Raw genomic sequence first — 25,831 nt, forward strand, 5'->3', positions numbered from 1 at the left:
TGCCTGCCAATGCAGGGGACGTGGGTTCAAGCCCTGGTCCGGGAGGATCCCACATGCCGCGGAGCAACTAAGCCCGTGAGCCACAACTACTGACTCTGCGCTCTAGAGCCAGCAAGCCACAACTACTGAAGCCCTAGAGCCCGTGCTCCGCAACAAGAGAAGACACTGCAATGAGAAGCCCGTGCACTGCAATGAAGAGTAGCCCCTGCTCACCGCAACTAGAGAAAGCCTGCGCACAGCAACGAAGACCCAACGCAGCCAACAAAAACAAAAAAAAATAAATTTAAAGAATTACAGCTGTGAATCTGTCTGCTAAGTGAAAATAAATCAGTGATTTACAGTTTTTAATTTCAGATTCTCATATACTGGCATTGTCCAAAATGAGGAACATAAATATTTAAATTTTAAAGTCAAAACACACTCAGCCTTTGTTGATAGTCATGACAAGAGATTGTCAAGCTTATAAATCTCTCTCTTCTGATATAACTTATGATGAAATTCTTTATGGATGTAGGACTGCTGGATCATATGGTAAGGGTGTGTTTAAAAAAGAATCTCCAAAGTGACCAGACTCTCTTCTACTATCCCTTCATTACTACATGCTGGTCTTGGTCCTAATGCTTGCAGCCTCCTGGTCACAAGTTTCAGCTTCAGGTATCACTTCCCATACCAGTGGAAAACAGAAATGAAAGGGCAATAGCAAGACCTTCTCATCATGCATCTGATTTTTGGTAAAGAAGAAAATTCTTTGTAGAGCCCCCAGCAAAATTCCCCTTATGTCGAGTTGCCAACAAACAGTATATGCAACAATAGCTGAAATTCCCACTGTAAGCTCCTCAAAGAATGAGATCAAAGCCTAATTTGACGTTTAGAACATAGGATAAATTTCGAGGGCAGTATCACACCCAAAGAAAGTATTCAGTAAACATTCAGCAAAAATGGTATCTGCACATGTGAATGTGCTTGCCTGTGTGCTAAAAAAAAACCTATCAAAAATTATAGGACAATTTTTAAAAGTACAATACAATTTAAGTACAAACAAAATGCTCATACTCATTTTAACTTTTTTAAAAAAGGGACACAATAAGAACCTCACTTTAATTAACCTAACAAATGATCAGAATCTATTTATCTTAGCCAGAATACATTATGGGAGTGCTGTTACTAAAGGGAAGAAAAATGTTTACAGATTCTGGTTTGGGTGTGTGTGTGTGTGTGTGTGTGTGTGTGTGTGTGTGTGTGTGTGTTTTCAGGAGAAGAAGGATTTATTACTTGCAGCAAGTAAAAAGAACACTGGAGGTCTTTCCCAAAGAAGTGTCTCGGTTCTGGTGTTATTAATCTTTCCTTTTTCCACAAATTCCAATTCTTAATTTCTTCCATTCTTACTATTCCAACCCTCACTGCTCAATCTATTCCCATCTGATAATTATGTTTTCCAATTTTATTGCTATACTACTGACATGTAATATTCTAGGTTTAAGGTATACAACATAATGATTGGATACAGGTATTTATTATGAAACCATTACCAGAATAAGTTAACATCCATCACCAGAGAAATTCAATTTTTTCCTTTTAAATCAGAACTTTTAGGATCTACTCTCTTAGCAACTTTGAAATATACAACACAGTATTGTTAACTATAGATCCAATGCTGTACTCACCCCCAGAAATTATTTATCTTATAACTGGAAGTTTGTACCTTTTAATCACCGTCACCCATGTTGCACCCCCCCTTCCCAATCCCCCCAGTCCCACCTCTGTCTATACCAATCTGTTCTCCTTTTCTATGAATTTGATTTTTACAGACTCCACAGATAAGTGAGATCTTACAGTATTTGTATTTATCTGTTTGACTTATTTCACTAAGCATAATAAGTACCCTCAAGGTGCATCCACATTATTGCAAATGGCAGGATTTCCTTCATTTTTATGGCTGAATAATATTATTCTGTATGTGTGTCTGGGGTGGTGGTTATTCATTTATCTGTTGACAGGCACTTAGGTTGTTTCCATGTCTTGGCTATTGTAAATTATGCTGTCAAGAACATGGGGGTGCAGATATCTCTTCAAGATAATGATTTCCTTTCCTTTGGATATATACCCAGCAGTGGAACCTCCATACTGTTTTCCATAGTGGCTACACCAATTTACATTCCCACCAACAGCACATAAGGGTTCCCTTTTCTCCACATCCTTGCCAACACTAATCTCTTGTGTTTCTGATGACAGTCATTATAACAGGTGTGAGGTGATATCACATTGTGGTTTTGACTTGCATTTCCCTGATGATTACTGATGTTGAGCACCTTTTCATGCACCTCTTGGCCACTGTATGTCTCCTTTGAAAAAATGTCTATTCAGTTACTCTGCCCATTTTAAAAACTGATTTTTTTCCCTACTGAGTTGTATGAGTTTTTAAATATATTTTAGATATTAATCCCTTACCAGATATATGATTTGCAAATATTTTCTCCCATTCTGTAGGTTAACTCTTCATTTTATTGATGGTTCTTTTTGCTGTGCAGAAGCTTTTTAGTTTAACATAATCCCACTTGTTTATTTTTGCTTTTGTTGAATTTGCTTTAGGTGTCAAATCCAAAATCATTCCCAAGGACATGGAAGCAACCTAAGTGTCCATCAACAGATGAATGGATAAAGAAGATGTGGCACATATATACCCTGCTAGAGAATGGACTTGAGGATATGAGGAGGGGAAAGGGTAAGCTGGGACAAAGTGAGAGAGTGGCATGGACATATATACACTACCAAACGTAAAATAGATAGCTAGTGGGAAGCAGCCGCATAGCACAGGGAGATCAGCTTGGTGTTTAGTGACCACGTAGAGGTTCATTTGGTTATAAAGCAGAAACTAACACACCAATGTAAAGCAATTATACTCCAATAAAGATGTTAAACAAACAAACAAACAAACAAAAAACCCAAAATCATTCCAAGACCAATGTTAAGGTGCTTATGCCCTATGTTTCCTTCTAGGAGTTTTATGGTTTCAGGTCTTACATTCAATTCTTTAATCCATTTTGAGTTGTTTTCTGTATATGATATAAGACAGGGGTCCAGTTTTCCAACTACCATTTACTGAAAAGACTATCCTTTCTCCATTGTATATTCTCAGCTACCTTGTTGGAAACTGATCATATATGCATGGGTTTACTTCTGGGATCTCTATCCTGTGCCTTTGATCTATATGTCTGTTTTTATACCAATACCACCATACTGTTTTGATCACTATAATTTATTATAGTATTATATTTTGTATATAATATACAAATTTATAATTTGACATCAGAAAATGTGATACCTAGTTTTGTTGTTTTTTCTCAAGATTGCTTTGGCTCTTTGGGGTCTTTTGTGTTCCATACAAATTTTGGGATCGATTTTTCTCTTTCTGTGAAAAATGCTCTTGGAATTTGGTAAGGATTGCACTGAATCTGTAAATTATTTTAGGTAGTATGAACAATTTAACAGTATTAATTCTTCCAATTCATGAGTACAGAATATCTTTCCATTTGTGTCTCCCTCAGTTTCTTTCATCAATGTCTTATAGTTTTCAGTGTACAGATCTTTCACTTCATTGATTAAATTTATTCCTAGGTATTTTGTTCTTTTTGATGCAATCGTAAATGGGATTTTTAAAATTCCTCAGATAGTTCATTATTAGTGTATAGAAACCCAACAGATTTTTGCATATTGATTTTGCATCCTGCAACTTTACCAAATTTGTCAATTAGTTCCAACAGTTTCCAATTTGGAAGCCTTTGGGAGTTCCCTGGTGGCCCAGTGGTTAGGATTCTGGGCTTTCGCTGCTGTGGCCTGGGTTCAATCCCTAGTCAGGGAACTGAGATCCTGAAAGCCACTCAGTGTGGCCAAAAAAAAAAAAAAAAAAGGAAGCCTTTTATTTCTGTTTCTTGCCTAATTGTTCTGGCTAGGACTTCCAATACTATGCTAATTTCTCTTTTGATTTCTTCTTTGACCCACTGATTGTTCAGTAGCATGTTGTTTAAGATATTTCTGAATTTTCCAGTTGTCTTCTTGTAATTGATTTCTAGTTTCATACCATTGTGGTCAGAAAAGATGCTTAATATGGTTTCAATCTTCTTAAATTTATTAACGTTTGTTTTGTGGCTGAACATATGATCTATCCTGGAGAATGTTCCATGTACAATTAATAAGAATGTGTATTCTGCTGTTGTTGGATGGAATGTTGTGTTAATGTCCATTAAGTCTATCTGATCTAATGTGTACTTTAAGTCCAATGTTTCCTTACTGATTTTCTGTCTGGACGATCTATCCATTGTTTAAAGTGGGAGTACTGAAGTCCCCTACTATTATTGTGTTGCTGTCCATTTTTCCCTTCAGGTCTGTTAATACTTATAGGCATGACTTGGAGATATTGCACGTTCAGTTTCAGATCAACACAATTGAGTTAATATTGCAATAAAGCAAGTCACACATATTTTTTGATTTCCCAGTGCCTATAAAAGTTACGTTTACACTACACTGTAGGCTATTAAGTGTGCAATAGCATTAGGTGAAAAATAAAAAATAAAACACACCCACACACAATGCATATACCTTAATTTAAAAGTAATGCTCTTGCGAAGTGAGAGAGTGGCAGGGACATATATGCACTACCAAATGTAAATTAGATAGCTAGTGCATAGCCTCACTCCTTAAGAGAGATATAACCTAGTAAGGGGAAGAAAGGCATAGATATAATAACAGCCGTATGGGTGGAATGGGATAAGATCTAGGGGAGCAGGGGTGTATCAGGGAAAGCTTCGTGAAAGCAGCAGCAAAAAGTGCCCTGAGGGGGCAGTGAATTTCCCTGAGTGGAGATTCCAGATAAAGAGGCACACAGGAGCAAAGACACAGCAGAGCATCAGGGAACAGCTCCCAGCCTTGGACAGGGATGTGGGGTTGCTGGGGATTAAGACTGGAAAGGTAGGATGGCGTCAAATGAATGACCCAAGGCCTTCGTAGCAAGTTTAAAAATTTAAACTTCATTTGGGAGTCAATAAAAGACTACTAGAAAGTAAAAATGACCATTTATAGGGTACCTTCTATGTGCCAGACGTATGTCTTCTTTTACTCTTCATAGCCCCTTTGCAAGGTGGATGTCACCAACCCATGAGATGAAGAAGACCTCGAAACTCAGAGGTCACACAGGCAGTGTCAGAGCCAGGACTCAAACCCAGTTTTCTCAGCCATGTGCTCTTTCTGTTCCCTGCAGACAGGGTTCGAGCTCTACAGAGATGATTCCGTAGAGAGAGTAGGTGCACAGACAGGGCGTGAAATGGTCCCATCCAGAGGCAAGTGAGGGCTTGGTAGCTAGAGAGAATGACACGGGCTGAGTTTCTGGGATCCACATATGGCTTAGGAACCACTCCAGGGTAAGAAATAATCTCATCTCAGACTTTTTCCTCCCAGGGGAACCCAGTCTTCAAATAAACAAATCTTTTTATTCCTCAGAAGGGAGAGGTTGCTAACGAAATCAATCAGACTGTCAACAGATGCAATTTCTAGCTGATTCATAAGGCAGATTTTCAGTCTGAAAATTTCCAAAGCCACCATTTAAAATTGTGATGGGTGACAGGGGATGTATTAGTCAACGCGAGTGTTTTGAGTCTCTGTATTACTGGGTCCTGGGATGTGGTTGACAAGAGAATTCTCCTGATGTTGCCAACAGGCACGTTATTGAAGGTGCCTTTCTCAGCATTGTGGAAATTCTGAGAGTTTATCTATGCCTTGATCATCTTTCTTTCATTCTAGGAATTCTGTGATCAAATCTTCATGCCAAAAAAAAAAAAAAAAAAAAAAAAACACAATGCATATACCTTAATTTAAAAGTAATGCTCTTGGAAAAATGGCACCTGTATACCTGCTCGACACAGGGTTGCCGCAAACCTTCAATTTGTAAAAACAAAACAAAACAAAAAAACAGTATTTGTGAAGCACAATAAAGTGAAGTACAATAAAACAACGAATGCCTGTACTTTATATATTTAGGAGCTCTTATGTTGGGTGCACATTTATAAAAGTTACCTCCTGTTGGATTGACAACATTATCATTATATAATGGTCTTGTCTCTTATTACAGACTGTCTTAAAGTCTGTTATGTCTGACATAAGCATAGATACCACTGTTTTCTTTGGTTTCCATTTGCACTGAATATCTTTTTCCATCTCTTCACTTTCAATATGTGTGCATCTTAAAAGAAGAAGTGTCTCTTGAAAGCAGCATATAGTTGGATCCTTGTTTTTTTAATCCGTTAAGCCACTCTGTGTCTTTTGACTGGAGAATTTAGTCCATTTATATTTAAAGTAACTATTGATAGGTATGGATTTACTACTACACTTTTGTTAATTGTTTTCTGGATATTTTGTATTCCTTTGTTCCTTTCTCATTCTCTTTACCTCTTTGTGACTTAATGTATGCTTAGATTCCTTTGTCTTTATCTTTTGTGTTTCTATTATAGGTTTTAGCCTTGTAGCAATGAGGCTTATATAAAGCATTTTATATTTATAGCAGTCTTTTAAGCTGATAACAACTTAAGTTAAAATGCATACTAAAACTCCATATTTTTACTCACCTCCCCTTTCAATTTTTATATCTTCGATACCACAATTTACATCTCTTTACCTTGTGTATCCATTACCAAATTACTGTACAGCTATTTTCACTACTTTTCTTTTCCTTTCTAAAAAAAAATTATTTATTTAATTTATTTGTTTTTGGCTGCATTGGGTCTCTGTTGCTGCGTGCGGGCTTTCTCTAGTTGCGGTGAGCAGGGGCTACTCTTCATTGCGGTGCGTGGGCTTCTCATTGTGGTGGCTTCTCTTGTTGCAGAGCATGGGCTCTATGCGCCCGGGCTTCAGGAGTTGTGGCTCACGGGCTCTGGAGCACAGGCTAAGTAGTTGTGGTGCAGGCTTAGTTGCTCTGTGGCATGTGGGATCTTCCTGGACCAGCGTTCAAACCCATGTCCCCTGCATTGGCAGGCAAATTCTTAACCACTGCACCACCAGGGAAGCCCCTACTTTTCTTTTTTAACCTTCATACTAGATTTATAAGAGATTTACTCACCATTACAACATTAGAGTATTCTGATTTAAATACATATTTACTGTTAACAATGAGATTTATACTTCCATATGTTTTCCTGTTACTAATTAGCATCTTTTAATTTCAGCTTGAAGCAGTTGCTTTAACATTTCTTCTAAGGCTAGTCTATTGGTAATGAACTCCTTTAAGTTTCTGCTTGTCTGGAAAACTCTCTCTCTCTCTCTCCTTCAATTCTAAAGGACTCCTGAACTTGCTGATCATGTAGCTTTATGACCATTATTTCGAACTCTTTATCAGGTAAATCACTTATTTGTATTTCATTCAGGTCTGTTTCTGGAGTTTTATCTTGTTCATTTCTTTGGCAAATATTCCTCTTCCTTGACTCTCTGTGTTGGTTTCACAGCATTATTAGGTAAAACAGAAACCTTTCCCAATATCGATGGAGCAGTCTCCTGTAGGAGATGAATCTTATTGTTCAACCAGGCTCTATCCCCTACTTGTCTCTCAAATCTTTGTGATTGTCCAAGCCACCTTCTTTGATCTCTGGTTCCTACTAGTTGAGGGTGTACCGAGACCTACCAGTGTCCCTAAGAGGGGATCTCAGTCAGCACCTAGATGCAGGCTGACTAGAAGCTGGACCCTCAGTAGCAGCTTTTAAAATACGCAAGTAGATCTTTCAGGGAGAGACTGGGGACTGGGCTTTTTAGTCTGCTCCCTCTGAACTAAGCTCTGGGGGCATAGTTAGGTAAGAACTGTTTCTTTGTTACAGTTCCCTGGGACCCGTGAATGCAAGAGATCAAGAGGTGCATCCTCTAAGAGGCAGCCCACAAAAGTCAGGGCACCAGATGAGTGTACAGCTCATGCCAGAGAGACACCAGTGACATGGAGCGGACCAGAAGGAGAATGTGGAAGTGGTACCCACCAGCCTCTCAGGTCTCCATGGAGAACTGTGGTCTGTCCCTAGATGTGTGCTAAATTAGAAGCTTGACCCTTATGCAGCAGCTTTTAGAGTATGCAAATAATCCTCTTTCAGGGAAAGACTGGGAGATGAGCATTTCTGTCTTCTGCCTCTGCACTTAATTCTGGGGGGGTAACCATGGTAAGGACCTGTTAAGAACAATTTCTCTGTCTGCTATACTCTTCAGGGTCCCACAGATACAAGCCCCACTGGCTTTCAGAACTGTTTTGGGGACCCATCCCTCCAGTGGAAGACTTAAATGTTGGGTCCAAACCCTTCACTCCTCAGAAGCTGGGGGCTGTAAGTTCTCTCCTGATTGTGTGTCACTGTGCTGGGGATGGGTTTTATGGAAAGAGTGTGTCTCGGTTTTTCCTATCCATTTCGACATGGATTTTTTCCTCATTCACCCAATGTGCAAGAGTTACTCATCTAGTCTCTGGATTCCTTTCAGAGGGAATTCTTCTGTCCACAGCTGTAAGATTTGGTGTGTTCGTGGGAGGAGGTAAGTTCAGGAACCTCCTACGTTACCATCTCAGAGTGGAACCAAGGCCAAGCCCATCTGACAATTTTCAGTCCTTCAGTACCTCACAATTTTTCACATCTCCCCACTTAGAAAAAAATTTTACTACCATTTAAAAAACATACTCTCAGCCAGTTATTTTGTAAGCATTGACAAACTGATTCTAATGTTTATATGGAAAGGTAAAAGACCCAGGATAGCTAACATACTATTTAAAGAGAAGAACAAAGTAAAACAGCAGACACTACTCAATTTCAAGACTTATTATAAAGCTATAATAATCAATAATCAGTGTGGTATAGGCAAAAAAAAAAAAAAAAGACAAATAGATCAATGAAACAGAACAGAAAGCCCAAAACCATACCCACACAAATATAGTCAAACTGATCCTTGACAAAGGAGCAAAGGCAATTCAGTGGAGGACTATCTTTTCAACAAATAGCGCTACACGCATTCAAGAAATGGATACTACATGCAAAAAAGTAAATGTAGACACAGATCTTACACCTGTCACAAAAATTAACTCAAAATGAATCACAGACCCAAACATAAAACACAAAACTATAAAACTACTAGAAGATACTACAGAAGAATATCTAAGTTACCTTGGGTTTGGCAATGATTTCTTAGATACACCACTAAAAGTGCAATCCATGAAAAAGAAGACTGATAAGTTAGACTTAATAAAAATTAAAAACTTCTGCTCTGCAAAGTCACTGTTTAGAGAATGAAAAGACAAGCTACAGACTGGGAGAAATATTCACAAAATGCATATCTGAAAAAGGACTATTATCCAAAATACACAAAAAACTCTTAAAACTGAACAATAAGAAACAACCCAATTCAAAAATGGGCAAATGACTAACAGTTACTTCCCCAGATATACAGATCACAAATGAGCATATGAAAAAATGCTGAACATCATACACCATTACAGAATTATCTCATAGCAAATTAAAATGAGTTATCACTACTCACCTATTAGAATGATGGAAGCCCAAAACAATGACAACACCAAATGCTGGTGAGGATGTGGAGCGATAGGAACTCTTGTTCACTGCTGGTGGGAATGCAAAATGGTATAGCCACTTTGGAAGATAGTTTGGCAGCTTCTTACAAAACTAAACATACTCTTACAATATGATCCGGCAATCCTAGGTCTTTATTCAAATGAGCTGACAACTTAAATCCATACAAAAACCTTCACGTGAATGTTTACAACAGCTTTATTTGAAATCTCCGAAAACTGGATGCAATCAAGATGTCCTTCAATAGGTGACTGGATAAACAGACTGTGGTATAACCATGAAATGGAATATTATTCAGTGATAGAAAGAAATGAGGGACTTCCTGGTGGCACAGTGGTTAAGAATCCGCCTGCCAATCCAGGGGACATGGGTTCGAGCCCTGGTCCGGGAAGATCCCATATGTCACGGAGCAACTAAGCCCGTGCACCACAACTACTGAGCCTGCGCTCTAGAGCCTGCGAGCCACAACTACTGAGCCCGCGTGCCACAACTACTGAAGCCCGTGCACCTAGAGCCCGTGCTCCACAACAAGAGAAGCCACCACAATGAGAAGCCCACACACTGCAACTAAGAGTAGCCCCCGCTCACCACAACTAGAGAAAGCCCGCAAACAGCAACGAAGACCCAACACAGCCAAAAATAAATAAATAAATTTAGTTTTAAAAAAAGAAATGAGGTATCAAACCACAAAAGGACATAGAGGAAACTTAAGTGCATGTTGCTAAGTGAAGGAAGCCCATCTGAAAAGGCTACATACATTCCAACTACATGACATTCTGGAAAAGGAAAAACTATGGAGACTATAAAAAAATCAGTAGTTGTCAAGGATTAATGGGATGGAGGGATGAACAGGTGAAGCACAGAGGATTTTCAGTGCAGTAAAGATATTCTGTATGATACTGTAATTATAAATACATGTCATTATGTGGTTGTCAAAACCCATATTAATACACAACACAAGGATTAGACCCTAATGTAAACTATGGATTTTAGTTAATAAAAATATATCAATATTGACTAATCAAGCGTAAAAATTTTATGTGTATCACACTAATGCAAGGGAGAAATACTCATTAACAGGAGAAGTGGGAGAGGGGGTTGTTGTGAGGGAGCATATAGAAATTCACTGTACTTTCTGTTCAATTTTTCTGTAAACCTAAAACTGTTCCTCAAGAAACTAAAAGTACTTATGAATATATTTTTTAAAATGTGTAAAATCTCTATGCTCAAAAGTACAATATACTGCAGAAATAAATCAAAGATCTAAATAAATGGAGAGGGGCTTCCCTGGTGGTGCAGTGGTTAAGAATCTACCCGCCAATGCAGGGGACACGGGTTTGAGCCCTGGTCCGGGAAGATCCCACATGCAGAGGAGCAACTAGGCCTGTGCACCACAACTACTGAGCCTGCGCTCTAGAGCCCACAGCCACAACTACTGAGCCCATGCGCCTAGAGCCCGTGATCCGCAACGAGTGAAGCCACCACAATGAGAAGACCGCGCACTGCAACGAAGAGTAGCCCCCACCAGCCGCAACTAGAGAAAGCCCGCGCGCAGCAACGAAGACCCGATGCAGCCAAAAATAAAGTAATAAATAAATAAATTTTTTTTAAATGGAGAGATATACTGTGTTTATAGATTGGAAGACTCAAGATTGTTGTGATGTCAATTTTCCCCAAACTGACAGATTTAATGCAATCCATATAAAAATCATAATGAAATTTTTATAGGAATTAAGCTGATTAAAAAGTATTTATGCAAAAGAAAATGACTTGGAATAGCCAAATCAATCTTTTACACACACACACACACACACACACACACACAACACATGAGGACAAATATGGTATGATTCCACTCATATTGAGATGTATACAGTTGTCAAAATCACAGAAACAGAAAGTGAAATAGTGGTTCCAAGGACTGGGGGGAAGGGAGAATAGGGAGTTGTCGTTTGGTGGGCATAGAGCTTCATTTCTGCAAGATGAAAATGAGAGATGTGTTCCACAACAATGTGAATATAGTTAACACTAATGAACTATACACTTAAAAATGGGTAAGAGGGGTTTCACTGGTGGCGCAGTGGTGGAGAGTCCGCCTGCCGATGCAGGGGACACGGGTTCGTGCCCTGGCCCGCTTTCTTGGCTGTTGAATATCCACAGGCATATACATTTATCAAAACTCATCAAAGTGTTCATCCAAGATCTGTGTATTTCATTACATGTAACTCAAAATTTAAAATGCATAGGTCCATGGAGTGGGAAAGAAACAAGGGACCCAGTAGAGTGTCAGACCCTGAAAAGGGTGATGAGCCCAGCATGGAAATTACAACTCAGCATAGTACGTTGGAGCACAGGCAGGGTGAAGATGGCATCCATGTGGAAGAGGGAGTCTGGCACAGAGTATCAGAGCCCAAGTGAAATGAGGAGTGAGTGGAGGTGGCAATGGGAGGTCAGTTACATAGGCATATTGATCAAATAAGTAAATACATTGAGGACAATGATAGTCAGGTTTTTCACTGTAATAGAAAAGAATTACAAAAGTAAAAAGGGAGGGACTTCCCTGGTGGTCCAGTGGTAAAGAATCCGCCTTCCAACGCAGCAGACTTGGGTTCGATCCCTGGTCAGGGAACTAAGCTCCCACATGCCACAGGGCAACTCAGCCCACATGCCACAACTACTGAGCTCACGTGCCTCAATGAGCGAGCTGGCGTGCCACAAACTACAGAGCCCACTCGCTCTGGAGCCCATATGCCACAACTTGAGAAGAGACAACCCGCACTCCACAACTAGAGAGAAGCCCATGTGTCGCAACGAAGAGTCCGCGCGTTGCAACGAAAGATCCTGCATGCCTCAACGAATATCCCATGCGCTGCAACTAAGACCCAATGCAACCAAATAAATAAATAAACAAACAAAGGGAAAAAACTAGAATGAACTGGGTGGTGTTGGACTGGCACTGGAAGTATCAGTGTAAACTCATGATCTTATATATACGTATGTATACATGACAAATAAATACAGCAATAAAATAATTATGAGCTCTATCCACTAACAGGGCCTGGGAGGAACAACACCCAATAGCATTGAGCACATCTGTCACCCAGATCTTGGTTTTAAAAACCATTCTCAAGGAACCAGAGTTCCTCAGAAATAGCTGATTCCAGAGCTGAGGCAGTAGAGTACAAGATGAGCCTAGAACATCAAAGAAAGTGATCGGTGAATGATGGGGACATGTCAAAAGGACATAGGAACTAACTCGCAGGGATTCCTACTGACCAACTGTGAACATCAAAATAAATGACAGTAAAAGATTACAGTCCACTGAATAAATCAGTAAACCAGGAATTTACACAGATATAACTGAATAAATTGAAAGTCTGATTAGGAATGGGATATTTACTTAGTCTGAAAGTACCTCTTCCTAAAATATTTAGCATAATTCTGAAATTATGAAGTGGATCCTTCTGCTATAAAGGACATTGTTGGTACAACTTATAAAACTTAAATGGCATTGAAAGATTAGATATACTCCAATAATATAAGAAATAAAACCAAAACAGTGGGGCTTATAGGGAATCTTGTCAGCAATGTACTCTCAAATGGTTGAGGAAAAAAATGTTCTTTCTACTATACTTCCCAAAAAGGCACAGAAAACAATGTCTACTTAATCTATAATATTTCTTTTTTTTTTTTTTTTTTTTGTGGTATGCGGGCCTCCCTCCGCTATGGCCCCTCCCGTTGCGGGGCACAGGCTCCGGACGCGCAGGCCCAGCGGCCATGGCTCACGGGCCCAGCCGCTCCGAGGCATGTGGGATCCTCCCAGACCAGGGCGCGAACCCGGTTCCCCTGCATCGGCAGGCGGACGCGCAACCACTGCGCCACCTGGGAAGCCCTATAATATTTCTTTTAAATGTTGTTTCTTTATTGTAGATCTGTGGCAATCACTGGATCCTACAACTGAAGAAGTAAATTAAAATGAAATGAATGTCTTTGTTCCACATTTTTAGAAGAGCTGCCCATTCTTCAAGTAAAAATAAGAAGTTAAAGTAAACACAGGGACACTTTAATTTTATGTCTCTAGCTCTCTCACTCATTTACTCCCATTATACTTGTTCTGTGATTTCATCAACCTCTGGGGACCCTCAATTCTCTAGCAGTCCCTTCTAGTCTTCACTTTCTTCTCCAGCCTGCTTAGATTCTGTAATCTGTTACTTTAATGACTATCATGCCAAAGTCCCTGTCCTCTGTGAATCTAACTATTGGGCTTCTCTGTACCCAAACCTGGGCTCTGCTGAGCACTGATAGAGAAAAATGTCACAGCTAATATCACTATAAATATGTGGTTTCCTAATTCAGTGGAACCCTGAACCAAGCTAAACAGTCCTTCTGCTATCTGTTTCCTTATGTGTAGCATATGGTCTATGTCATGGAGAAAATTGAAGTCACATCCACTACTGGAAGAATGGGTTGGCACATTAGTGGAGGATAATTACACTATTTAAAAATTTAAATTTACACACATATTGCCTTCAAATAAATCCAGTGTGGTCAATTTTCCCCTGAACATTGGATCAGATTGCTATTTTTTTAGTTGAGTGCCAGATGAAGTTTTAATGCATTCTAGGGCTATGAGAAATGCTTATCTTCAAACAATAAAATTACATTCCTTGTTGTAAGATTCACATACATTGAGAGCCTTATAAATGTAGTATGAGGAAACAAGATTCACTTCTCTAATTTGTTGCACCCTCAGCTATTTTTTTATTGAATGTAATGTTAGGTGGGGATGGGCTTCACTATTTCATTTACTTACTTATTTAGCTAAGGGCATAAAGTTTATGTGTATGTGATATGAGTCAGTTATATATTTTAGTACTGTTTTCATGAATTTCTGTACTTATTTATGGATTGTTGAAATGGTATTTAAGAGTCAAAGGAATTGCAACTAAATTTTATTTAAATTTTTATTTATTTTTATTTTATTTTTTACTATTTCATTTATTTATTTATTTATTTATATTTTTTTGGCTGCACTGGGTCTTCATTGCAGCACGCGGGCTTCTCATTGTGGTGGATTCCCTTGCTGCGGAGCATAAGCTCTAGGCGTGTGGGCTTCAGCAGTTGCAGCATGCGGGCTCAGCAGTTGCGGCACGTGAGTCCTAGAGTGCACGGGCTTCAGTAGTTGTGGTGTGTGGGCTCAGTAGTTGTGGCTCATAGGCTTAGTTGCTCTGTGGCATGTGGGATCTTCCTGGACCAGGGATGAAACCCATGTCCCCTGCAATGGCAGGCGGATTCTTAACTGCTATGCCACCAGGGAAGTCCAGATCTTGTGTTTTTAATGGTAAGGATTTGAACATATTTAATGCTCATTGTAGGAAGTCAGCAGAGAGAAAGAGGATAAAGTTATAAGAGAAAGCGATAATACAGTAAAATTTATATAAGTGATTTGCCTTGGGCAGGAGGGCCACCTCTCCTATATGAGACAGGAAGAAGGTGAAGTAAAGACAGGTAGCTTTACAGGCATGTTTTGCTGGTTTGGTGTTAGAAAATCAAGGGAATTTTCATCATAAGGTTTTTTCTTTCTATTAACTGGCAAGATAGAAAATTTAACAACTAAAGTAGTAGTTGCTTATTTTAAATTATTTAGAATGCAGAAGTATAAAATAGAAATTTAAAATTCCATTCTTTGCCCTTTAATTCTCTTCCTCAGAGATTAACTGGTGTTCAGTTTCTTATGTATCCTGTCAGATTTCTTTTTAAGTACACACAAACTATATTCACATTAGAGACTGCAAAAGGATTTTAACTTAAAAAAAATATTTATTTATTGGGCCTTCCCTGGTGGTGCAGTGGTTAAGAATCCACCTGCCAATGCAGGGGACACGGGTTCAAGCCCTGGTCAGGGAAGATCCCACATGCTGCGGAGCAACTAAGCCTGCGCACCACAACTACTGAGCCTGCGCTCTAGAGCCTGTGCACCACAACTACTGAGCCACGTGCCACAACTACTGAAGGCTGCACGCCTACAGCCCGTGCTCCACCACAAGAGAAGCCACCGCAAGGAGAAGCCCGCGCACCGCAATGAAGAGTAGCCCCCACTCGCTGCAACTAGAGAAAGCCCATGCGCAGCAACGAAGACACAACACAGCCAAAAATAAATAAATAAACAAACAAATTTATTTAAAAAAAACAAACCCACAAGATCTAACACCCATCCCTTGATCACTATTTCCTGTCTGGCAGCCATTCTGTCTCTCCCCACAGGCCCTTCACAACCAAACTGCAAGAGCTGTCCTCACTCACTGTTTCTATTTCCTCATTCCTGAACTTGCCGCAATAGGGTTTTTAATCCCATCCCTCCAAACCATTGACATCTTTCTCCTCTCTCAGGTAACCACATCTTTGAGGCCAAATCCAAGAAACACTTCTCAGTCCTTATCTTCTTGTTCTCCTGACACGGCAACCTTTTGCTCTTTCTTAAAATATTCTTTCCCCTTTGGATTCATGCTGTCACTCTCTCCAGATTTTCCTCTCTCTCACTGCTCCTTCTTCCTCAGCCTGTCCCTAAATTGCTTCATTTCCTCCCAATACTGGCCCAAGCCTATCTCTCTTCTCACTCAAAACCACTCCCATGGCTTCCAGTCATGCAGTCATTTGACAAATATTTAGTAAGTGTCCATTATGTAAAAGACGCTGTTGCCAGGCACTGCTGTATTGTTCTAAGCATCCCTATCACATGTTCATTTACGTGCTGAAGAATCTTAATTTGTATTTCCCCCTAACACCTTTCTCCTGCAGTTGAGATCTATATACTCCTGCAGTTGAGATATGTATACTCAATTTTTCTACCTCAACACAGAAAATTCAGACACCTCAATTTCAATAGTCCCAATTGAACTCATCTTCTCTTGGCTCCCACTTCTCCCACCACCCCTCTGTCCCCAAGAAAACCTCAACCTACTTTCTTCTCTTGGGTTCTTACCTCAATGAACACTACAACTAACCATCTACCCAGTGACCTAAACAAGACACAGAGGAACTGTCAATTTTAGCTCTTAAATAACATTCAAATCTATAAGCTTCTCTTAGTCTTCATTAGTAGCACTCTGGAAAAGAAACCATTCTCCCACAGTGATGAAACAATCTCTTAACTGACGTTGCTTCCAGGTTTCTCCTCTCAACTCCCTTACCTCTCCATACCAATTGTGTAGCACTGTAGCCAGAGGGAACTTTCAAAAATGCAAGTCTGATCATGTCATCCTCCAACTCAAAGGTCTTCAATAGCTTCCCAATGTCATTTGAAAAAAGGCTTACAGTCCTTCCTGACCTGGCACTTGCTTACCTCTACAGCTTCATTTCAGTTAATCATTCCCTTATGTTATATGCTAATGAACACCAAACTCAATTCATTTTCACCAAAGGACCCTTGGCCTGGATCCCCCTTGTATCTCTGCTCCTTACTTAACTCATGCTCCTCTTTAGCTTTTACTTGAAATGCCTCTCTCTATGGAAAACTCTTCCTCTGACTTGATTCTGTGTTTTGGGCTCCTCTTATATACTCTTTTAGCATCCACAAGTAGCACTAACCACAGTGCACTGTAACTGCTTGTTCACTTACCTGTTAGCTCTGTGAAGGTAGGAACTGTGTCATCACCATTTTATTCATAGGGCTTGGCATAGTAGGTTCTCAAATATTCAATGAATAAAGGAATACATAAATGAATAAATGAGTTCTCAATCTTGGTTTTCAACCAAAGAACAGATTTAACAGGTTGATCTAAGAGATTATAATTCCTGACATCATTCTGAAGAAAAAGAAAAATATAATAATCCCAAGTACCATGACAACTATATCCTATCTTAATTATATGCAATGTGTTACTGTAGAAAAGGCACAGGTCATTAGAAAAGTATGACCCAAATTTTTACCCATCTTAGATGGTATATGATGGCATCAGAAAATAAAAACTAATGACCAAGACACTGATATTGTTTTAAATCCAATACTAAGTATTATCATCTGGGAGCTTCTCTGGCATTATCACTATTTAGTTCCTATGTATTTTTCTAAGCCATGCAAAAACAGCCTATTTAACATAGATACACAGCTGGTGAAGTAGAAGACCAAAGCCAGAAATCTGCATTTTTATTCTCAGCCTTGACACCAATTTACTTCCCTCCATTTGATTCACCTTCTGCCAAAAAAGGGATATTCCTGAAACTTACCATATCTTTTACTGGAGAAAAAAATATTTAAATTGGTTTTAAAGGAAAAAGGAAAGAAGAGAAAAGTAAAGAAAAATAAAAGAAAGAAAAGGAGAGGAGAGCAGAGGAGAGGAAGGTAAAGAAAAGTATATATAGGGGACTTACAATTTCCAGTTCCACATGTTAAGAGCTTAGAAGTCACCACTCTAACAGGTAAAAAACTGAAGGAACTGAAAAATCAACAGTTCTTGGATCCAAGAGGGGAGAACATAGGGCAAACCACTGATGCCAAGATTGGAGAGAGACAGGTGAAAACAGGGAGTCACAGCTTACTGGAGTAGAGACTCAGAATACTCGGTAGGAACCAGTGCAGGGGTAGGAAAACCTGAACTGTAACTGACAAATTTCTGGAGGCTCAGTGTGGACATCTCTAAGAGTTAAAAGTTCCAGGGAACACTGTCATAGGAGGGACAATTTTGTGACATTTGCCTCCAAGAGCTCAACCAGGTTCCCACAGCAAATATCAGAGAAAAAAAATTCCCCTTGAGCTTCCAGCCGGGGGAGGGGAAAATGAACTATTTTGAAATATTCCAGAGGACTCTTTTTTTAAAATTAAATTTTATTAATTTTATTAATTTTTTAATTTATTTATTTTATTTATATATATATATATATATATATATATACTTTTGGCTGTGTTGGGTCTTCGTTGTTGCACAGGGGTCTTCTCTAGTTTGCAGCGAGTGGGGACTACTCTTCGTTGCGGTGCACAGGCTTCTTATTGTGGTGGCTTCTCGTTGTGGAGCATGGGCTCTAGGTGCAAGGGCTTCGGTAGTTGTGGCACGTGGGCTGGTAGTTGTGGCTCGCGGGCTCTAGAGCGCAGGCTCAACAGTTGTGGCGCATGGGCTTAGTTGCTCCACGGCATGTGGGATCTTCCTGACCAGGGCTAGAACCCGTGCCCCCTGCATTGGCAGGCGGATTCATAACCACTGCGCCACTAGGGAAGCCCAGGACTCTGTTTTTAAGGAGACCTGCCCTCTGGAGAAAACAGTTAATCACAGCCTAACCTGCTGGGGTATTTGTCAGAGCCTAACTGACCTGGGAGAAGGGAACTACTCAACTCCAGCCCCCTCTAGCCTTCTACATGATAGAAGGGAAATACCAAACTCCAAACCACTCTACCCATCCTGTCCCACCTAAGCAGGGAGAAAAAAACTGAGACACACTTGTGAAGCTCACAGTCTAGAGGAACAGGCTCACTAAAAGATTGACACTTAATCAAACGACTACAGAATGTTTCCCCTCCCCTTACACCTTACCACATTATTACTAAAGGTCTATTTACAGCAGTTTCTTTTACCAGGTACATCATGTCTGGCTATCCAGGAAAAATTACAAGGCATACTAAAAGGCAAAAAACACAATTTGAAGAGACAGAGCAAGTACCAGAACCAGACATGGCAAGAATGATGGAATTATCAGACTAGGAATTTAAAACAACTATTATTAATAGGCTAATGGCTCTAATGTCCTTCAGAAGTTGAATGGATAAATAAGCTGTGGCACCTCAATATAATGGAATATTATTCAACATTAAAAAGAAATTACCTATGAAGCCACAAAAAGACATAGAAGAAACTTAAATGCATATTAGTCAGTGAAAGAAGCTAATCTGAAAATGCTACATATTGTATGATTCCAACTATGTGACATTCTAGAAAAGGCAAAACTATGGAGACAGTAAAAAAAGATCAGTAGTTACCAGGGGGAAGGGGGGGATGAATACATGGAGCACAGATGATTTTTAGGGCAGTGAAACTACTCTGTATGATACTGTAACAGTGGATACATGTCATTTCACATTTGTCCAAATCTATGTAATGTACAGCACCAAAAAAATCCCCTTGTGCCTCCAGCAGGGGAAGGAAAAAATAAACGATTCTGAAATACACCAGATGCTTAAACTATAGGCTTAAACTATAGGCTTTGGCTAATTATGATGTGTCATTGTAGGTTCATCAGTTGTAACAACAGTACCACTGTGATGAAGGATATTGATAATGGGGGAGGCTATGCATGTGTGGAGGCAGGGGGTATATGGTAAATCTTTGTACCTTCCTCTTAATTTTGCCATGAACCTAAAACTGCTCTAAGAAATGAAGTCTTAAAAAAAAAAAAAAGGGAATTCCCTGATGGGCCAGTGGTTAGGGCTTGGTTCTTTCACTGCCAGGACATGGGTCTGATCCCTGGTCGGGGAACTAAGATCCCTCAAGCCGAGCAGCGTGGCCAAAGGAAAAAAAAAAAAAAAAAAAAGATACACAGATATGTGTTTTAAAATATTATTTCTAATAAAAGAATCTTAAGGAATTACGGCGATTACTGAAGGAGTATGCACCATTTCCAGTTGTCAAAAAGGAAAAGTACAAGCACATATATTTATTCAAAGTGGAGTTCTTAATTCAAGCAAACATTTAGTGAGTGTCTCCTATGTTGCCTAAAACTACGATAGTCACTAAGGATTTAACAGTGAACTCAACAAATATATAGTTCTTGTGCTCACAGAGCTTGGGGGCATCACAAACAATCACATGAATAAAAGAACTACAAATTTGGGCCATGTTACAAAGAAAACAAAGACCTGCTGAAGATAATGGGAAGTCAAAAGGGAGAGTTTAGAAAGAAGATGATTAAGGCCTTTACTAGAAGCTACATTTAAATAGTCCTCAAGGATGAGAAGGAGCCAACCATGTTGAGAGCTGGGAACAGAGCCTCCAGAAAGAAAAAAGGGCTGTAGAGAAAGGCTCTTGGTAAAAGAAGACCAGCAAGGCAGGGGATTACAGGTGAAGAGGTAGCAGGAGTCCATTATTCAAGATTTTATAGGTCGTAATACTGCAATGAGAAGCCATTTAAGCATTTAAAAGAGGGGAGTGACATTTATATTTAAAGGGATTTAAGTTTATAAAAGACATTTACATTTTTAAAATGACTGACTCTGGGTGCTGTGTGACCTATTCAGTGAAGTTAACCTGGCCTTAAATATTCCTTGCCATAGACAAGGAAACTGAAGCTCAAAGAGTTCATATTCACTGACTAGGTCACACAGTCAAGCCCAGCCACATGCCCAAAGCCTGAGCTCTCTCCCATCTGCCACCCTTACCAAAGGATGCTACTACACTCACTTACTCACCAATTCAGCCCCAAAAGTGCACTGGCCTCACCACTGTCCTCCTGAAACAATAAAAAACAAAAGTGTGTGGTGATTTTTAAGTATGTCCACAAATTTTTTTGCTAGGGAGCCAGCCTAACTCTCCCTCCCTTGAGTGACTTAAAATTTCTTCTATTTCCCACACTGATGTTCTTCATCACTTAATACTATATCTATGCCCCCTTTTTGTGGCAAAATTTCTCCATGGGATTTGGGTTTTCTTTTTCTTAACAGCTTCATTGATGAGAATTCCCTGGCAGTGCAGTGGTTAGGACTTGGAGCTTTCACTGCCGTGGCCCGGGTTCAATCCCTGGTTGGGAAACTAACATCCTGCAAGCCTCGCGGTGCGGCCAAAAAAAAAAAAAAGTGGAAAAAAAAAAGTAAAACAGCTTCATTGAGATGTAATTCACATACCATACAATTCATCTATTTAAAGCATATCACTGTTTTAAAAATAATTTTTGAACTGAGAGATATCAAAATGGATCTATCTTTAGCCTATAATTAGTGGCTACAATTGATTTTTCTTGAGTTTGTTTACCTGATAAATACTTATCAGTTTCTCTAATTGGTTCATTTATTTCACTACCTGACAGGGATGCACAGGGAGCTAGGGCTTAAGCAACTGCTATACAGCTGAGGAAAAGATCTTATAAGACTATTTCTCCTCCCTTGGCCCTCACCTCTAAACCCTGTTCATGTCAATTTGGTGGAGACTTCTTCATGTAGAAGTAAGCCAATTGTGATATTAAAAGCTTTTATCAGAGAGGAGGGAAAAATGTATTTATATAAATTTTTTACAAATAATATGAATAAATTATATATAGTTTCTTTATGACTTTGCTGTTGTGGCCTTAAGACACAATGAACCATGTACCTTTCTTCTTCCTGTGATATATTAGTAAGGGTTTTCAAATGTCATGTGATTCTGACAATAGTGTATTATCCTCTTGGAAAGGATAATTTCAGCTGAATTTCTTTCAATCTGATACAAAATATATTGTTTCTGGAAGACAGTCCTTTAAATCTATGGTATTAAATTAGGTCTGTTATCTGTTTTCATCACCCTGATGAAGTTTTCTACATTATTTTCGCTTTAGTATTATTTTTTGTTATTGCTAATTCACTATACTCTATTTTTATTGTGGGGGAGAAGGGATGGTTAAGGTTGAGGGTTAATGGGTATAAACCTATATTTATAATATCTTATTTCCTGGAGAACTATTTACTTTGAACAAATGTTCAAGTGTACTATGAAGGTGGATAAAATCTGGTTTTATCCAGATAGTCACCCATTAGACTTTGAGTTTACTAACTTCTTGCTACTTCATAAAATTTGTCACGTTCAATTTTCTTGTCAAATTATATTGATATATACCTTTCAAGTATTACTGAAATACATCTACTCTCAAAGGATAAAAAACTGATATCCCTGAGAATATTTAAAACAAATATACCACCATTTTTTTTACAAAAAATGTTTTGAATAGCACTTTTAGAATTGGCCTCTTGAGGTGATTACTTTAAGAAAGCAATACTTGCTTGGATTTTTTTGTTTTAATAATTTATTTATTTTTGGCTGCGTTGGGTCTTCATTGCTGCACGCGGGCTTTCTCTAGCTGTGGCAAGAGGGGGCTGCTCTTCACTGCGGTGCGCGAGCTTCTCGTTGGCGGTGACTTCTCTTGTTTACGGAGCACGGGCTCTAGGCGCACAGGCTTCAGTAGTTGTGGCATGTGGGCTCAGTAGTTGTGGCTCGTGGGCTCTAGAGCACAGGCTCAGTAGTTGTGGCACATGGGCTTAGTTGCTCCGCGGCATGTGGGATCTTCCAGGACCAGGGCTCGAACCCGTGTCCCCTGCATTGGCAGGCGGATTCTTAACCACTGTGCCACCGGGGAAGTCCTACTTGTTTGGATTTTAAACTATTGTAAGTTTTTTTCAAAGTTAGCTTAATTTATCATTCTTACCTCCTTGTATTCATGTTATACGCATATATAAAATGTAGCACCTTTCCCCTGAATGAATAAAAATCATGAAAGGAAAATACTGCTTGTCTAAAGACTTAAAAAAAACCAAACACAATAAAACTGTAAGCCCTGGCCTAAGTAGACCAGGGCTTTTTATGAGTCTCAAGATAATTCCACTGAAACAGGCACAAAACAAACTCATTGATGCAGAAAGTGCAATGCTGGACTGAGTATCTAATGTAAAGTGATGACTACTGCAAAGGCGTATGGTGGTTAAGCGAATAGTGGGCATCCCATCTAAAGCACAGCTACCTCTCAGCTCCTGCTGAGTGTTGCCATATAAGAATATAGGTCCAATGTTGCCAGCTCTGATTTTTCATGAGTTGCTAAACACTGAAATTACAATAAAATATCCCACAATGTCTGAGATACCAGTTTATAGCCTCTGGTATAAAACTGTTAAAATGAAACACAGCTTTTAAAGTCTTCAGCATAAATAATCTATGTTGCCTAAAACAAGGAGGAAAACTCACAAAACAAGAAAAAAGTACCATGTTTAACTAAAAAGTATCTTGTTCACTCTAGCAACAAAAACAAGACTAAATATGAAAAGTGAGAGGCTGAAATAATGACAGTGCTTTCAACAGAGAAGTTCAGAATATTATAGTATCATTAACTAGACAAATTTAATTCATTTCCGTTTCTTATACAAGGCAAAATTCCCATTTCTTAATTTCAGATCTAAATGAGAAGAATATAATGTATTATTCTAAGGAAGTGAGCAGCATTCAAATAAAGTTATTCCACATTAGATAATGCAAACATTTATATGACGAACAGATGGGTTTATAAAGGAAAAAGTCTACGACACATCAAATAAAATTACCACAAGTCCCTTGCCTGATGACACATATAGCTATCTCTGATACTGAGCTAGGTTAAGGCAACGGACACTGCAAATTTCATTTCAAAGCACCTAGTCAAAGACTTAACATTAATATTGGTAAAGTTTTTTCATTATAAAATAATCATATCATTAAACTTCCCTTGAGCAAGAAAAACAGCCAACAGGATGGGGAAGAAGAAGGGGGAGTTGGGGTTGTAATGATGTTATACATAAAGCCTGAATTCTCTTCCTGTATTTCCCCTAACTTATTGATAAGCCATATAAGGCAGTAACAGGTCTCACAGGAGTGCCTGCTGGGCTCTAAGTAGATCTTATGTAACATATCATTGTATTTGTATTCCATTTTCTCACCTTAATTACCCTAAGTAGTAAACATTTTTCACCTTCTGAAATCCTTATTCTGTAACATGCTTTCTCCTCTCGTGGATGGGGCATAAAGGCTTATAACATGAATGTTCCCATATTTCGGATTTCTCTTTCTCAGTTTTATGCATCAAGTAGCCACAAAGAAATCTGTTGTTGTTGTTTTTCCTCCCCAAGGTGCCAACAGCTACGCCTTTTTCATCTCAGTCACGTACTACACTCTCACATGATACACCAAGTTTTTAAACCCAGTTACTCTCAGGTTTAAGATAGGGCTCCACTCTAATCACAGCAATATAAAATGCATTACACTTTTATCTTCTTCTTGCTTTTGTCATGAATGAATCTTCACCGCTCCACTTATTTATTTGTAACTTTGAAGGACTGCTGTTGAAAATCTGCAATGGCATTATATACAAATACTATCCCATCTTTATTCAACTTTTGTCCAGTCTCAAAGAATTGTTTGTTAATCACTGGCTAAACAAATAAGCAACTTCACCCTTCTGATTAGAATGTTTAAAGTTATATTTACTCCTCTCTTTTCCTTCAAAGAGCCTTTATCTGCTTATTCTCTCATTTTATAGCCTACATGGTAATGCAAAAGGAAGATTCCATCTAGTACTTTTAATACATAGCCACTCTTTCCCCATAGATTTTATTATTCTCTGCATACACTTCATAGAACATAATGAAAAACTCGAAAAAGTTCACATCTGTCACACTGTAGAACAGTGACAACTATAACATCTAAAATTTACTGGGCCCTTTATGTGCCAGACACTCTTCAAGTGCTTTAAATGTGTATTAATTCATTAAATTCTTCCACAACACATGAGATAGTAATATTTTCTACTATCATCCTCATTTCACAGATGAGGAAACCAAGCAAGGTGTCTAAGATCACAAAACTAGAAAGTAGTGGAGCTAGGATACCTGACAGCCTCACTCAAGAGCCCGTGACCACTGTGCTTTTATAAACACCATACTGATTACCAAAACCTATACGAAGAGATGTGTATGGTTGCCCTAAGACAGCATACTGTTGTAGGCTGAGATTATAAATGAACCCCATCCAAATTCTTCAATGGTTCTTAACATTCATCGCTAACTTGCAACAAATGCAGATTATCGCAAGGATTATTGCAAATTTATTCTTTTAGGAAATATGAGTACATTTTCATGTATAAATACATGGGACTTTTGTCAAGAGGATGCTGCTAAATTAATGTGTAAGGTAAATTGTATTTTTATACAGTCCAGTGCTCTGTAATGTCTTAGGTAGGGTAACTTTTGAATATAAAAGTATCTGAACTATAAGAACTTGATTAATACAAAATTTAATACAAAACCCCTTTGGGCCTTTCAATTTTTGCGGTATCTGGAACAGTGGACACTGTTTTTCCTGTAATCATTCTCTACCGCTAAGTTGTAATAAAATAAAAGTATTTATTTTAAGGATAATGGAACAACATAAATTCAAGTGGTCTTCAATAATATTTTACCTTGGGCTTCCCTGGTGGCACAGTGGTTGAGAGTCCGCCTGCCGATGCAGGGGACACGGGTTCGTGTCCCGGTCCGGGAAGATCCCACATGC

The 25,831-nt window shown here is 39.0% G+C and overlaps 1 protein-coding gene across 1 annotated transcript in view; it reads right to left on the reverse strand.

The window, feature by feature from the left end:
• The window catches only part of CSNK1G1 (casein kinase 1 gamma 1), a 163,694-nt gene that overhangs the window by 102,131 nt on the left and 35,732 nt on the right, over window positions 1-25,831 (reverse strand). Inside the window, exon 2 of the mRNA XM_055088028.1 lies at window positions 20,983-21,023. The gene's annotated coding sequence lies outside the window, so the exon portion shown is untranslated. The remainder of the gene's footprint in view (window positions 1-20,982; window positions 21,024-25,831) is intronic.

The sequence above is a fragment of the Physeter macrocephalus genome, chromosome 11 (assembly GCF_002837175.3).
Source record: "Physeter macrocephalus isolate SW-GA chromosome 11, ASM283717v5, whole genome shotgun sequence".
NCBI lineage: Eukaryota > Metazoa > Chordata > Mammalia > Artiodactyla > Physeteridae > Physeter > Physeter macrocephalus.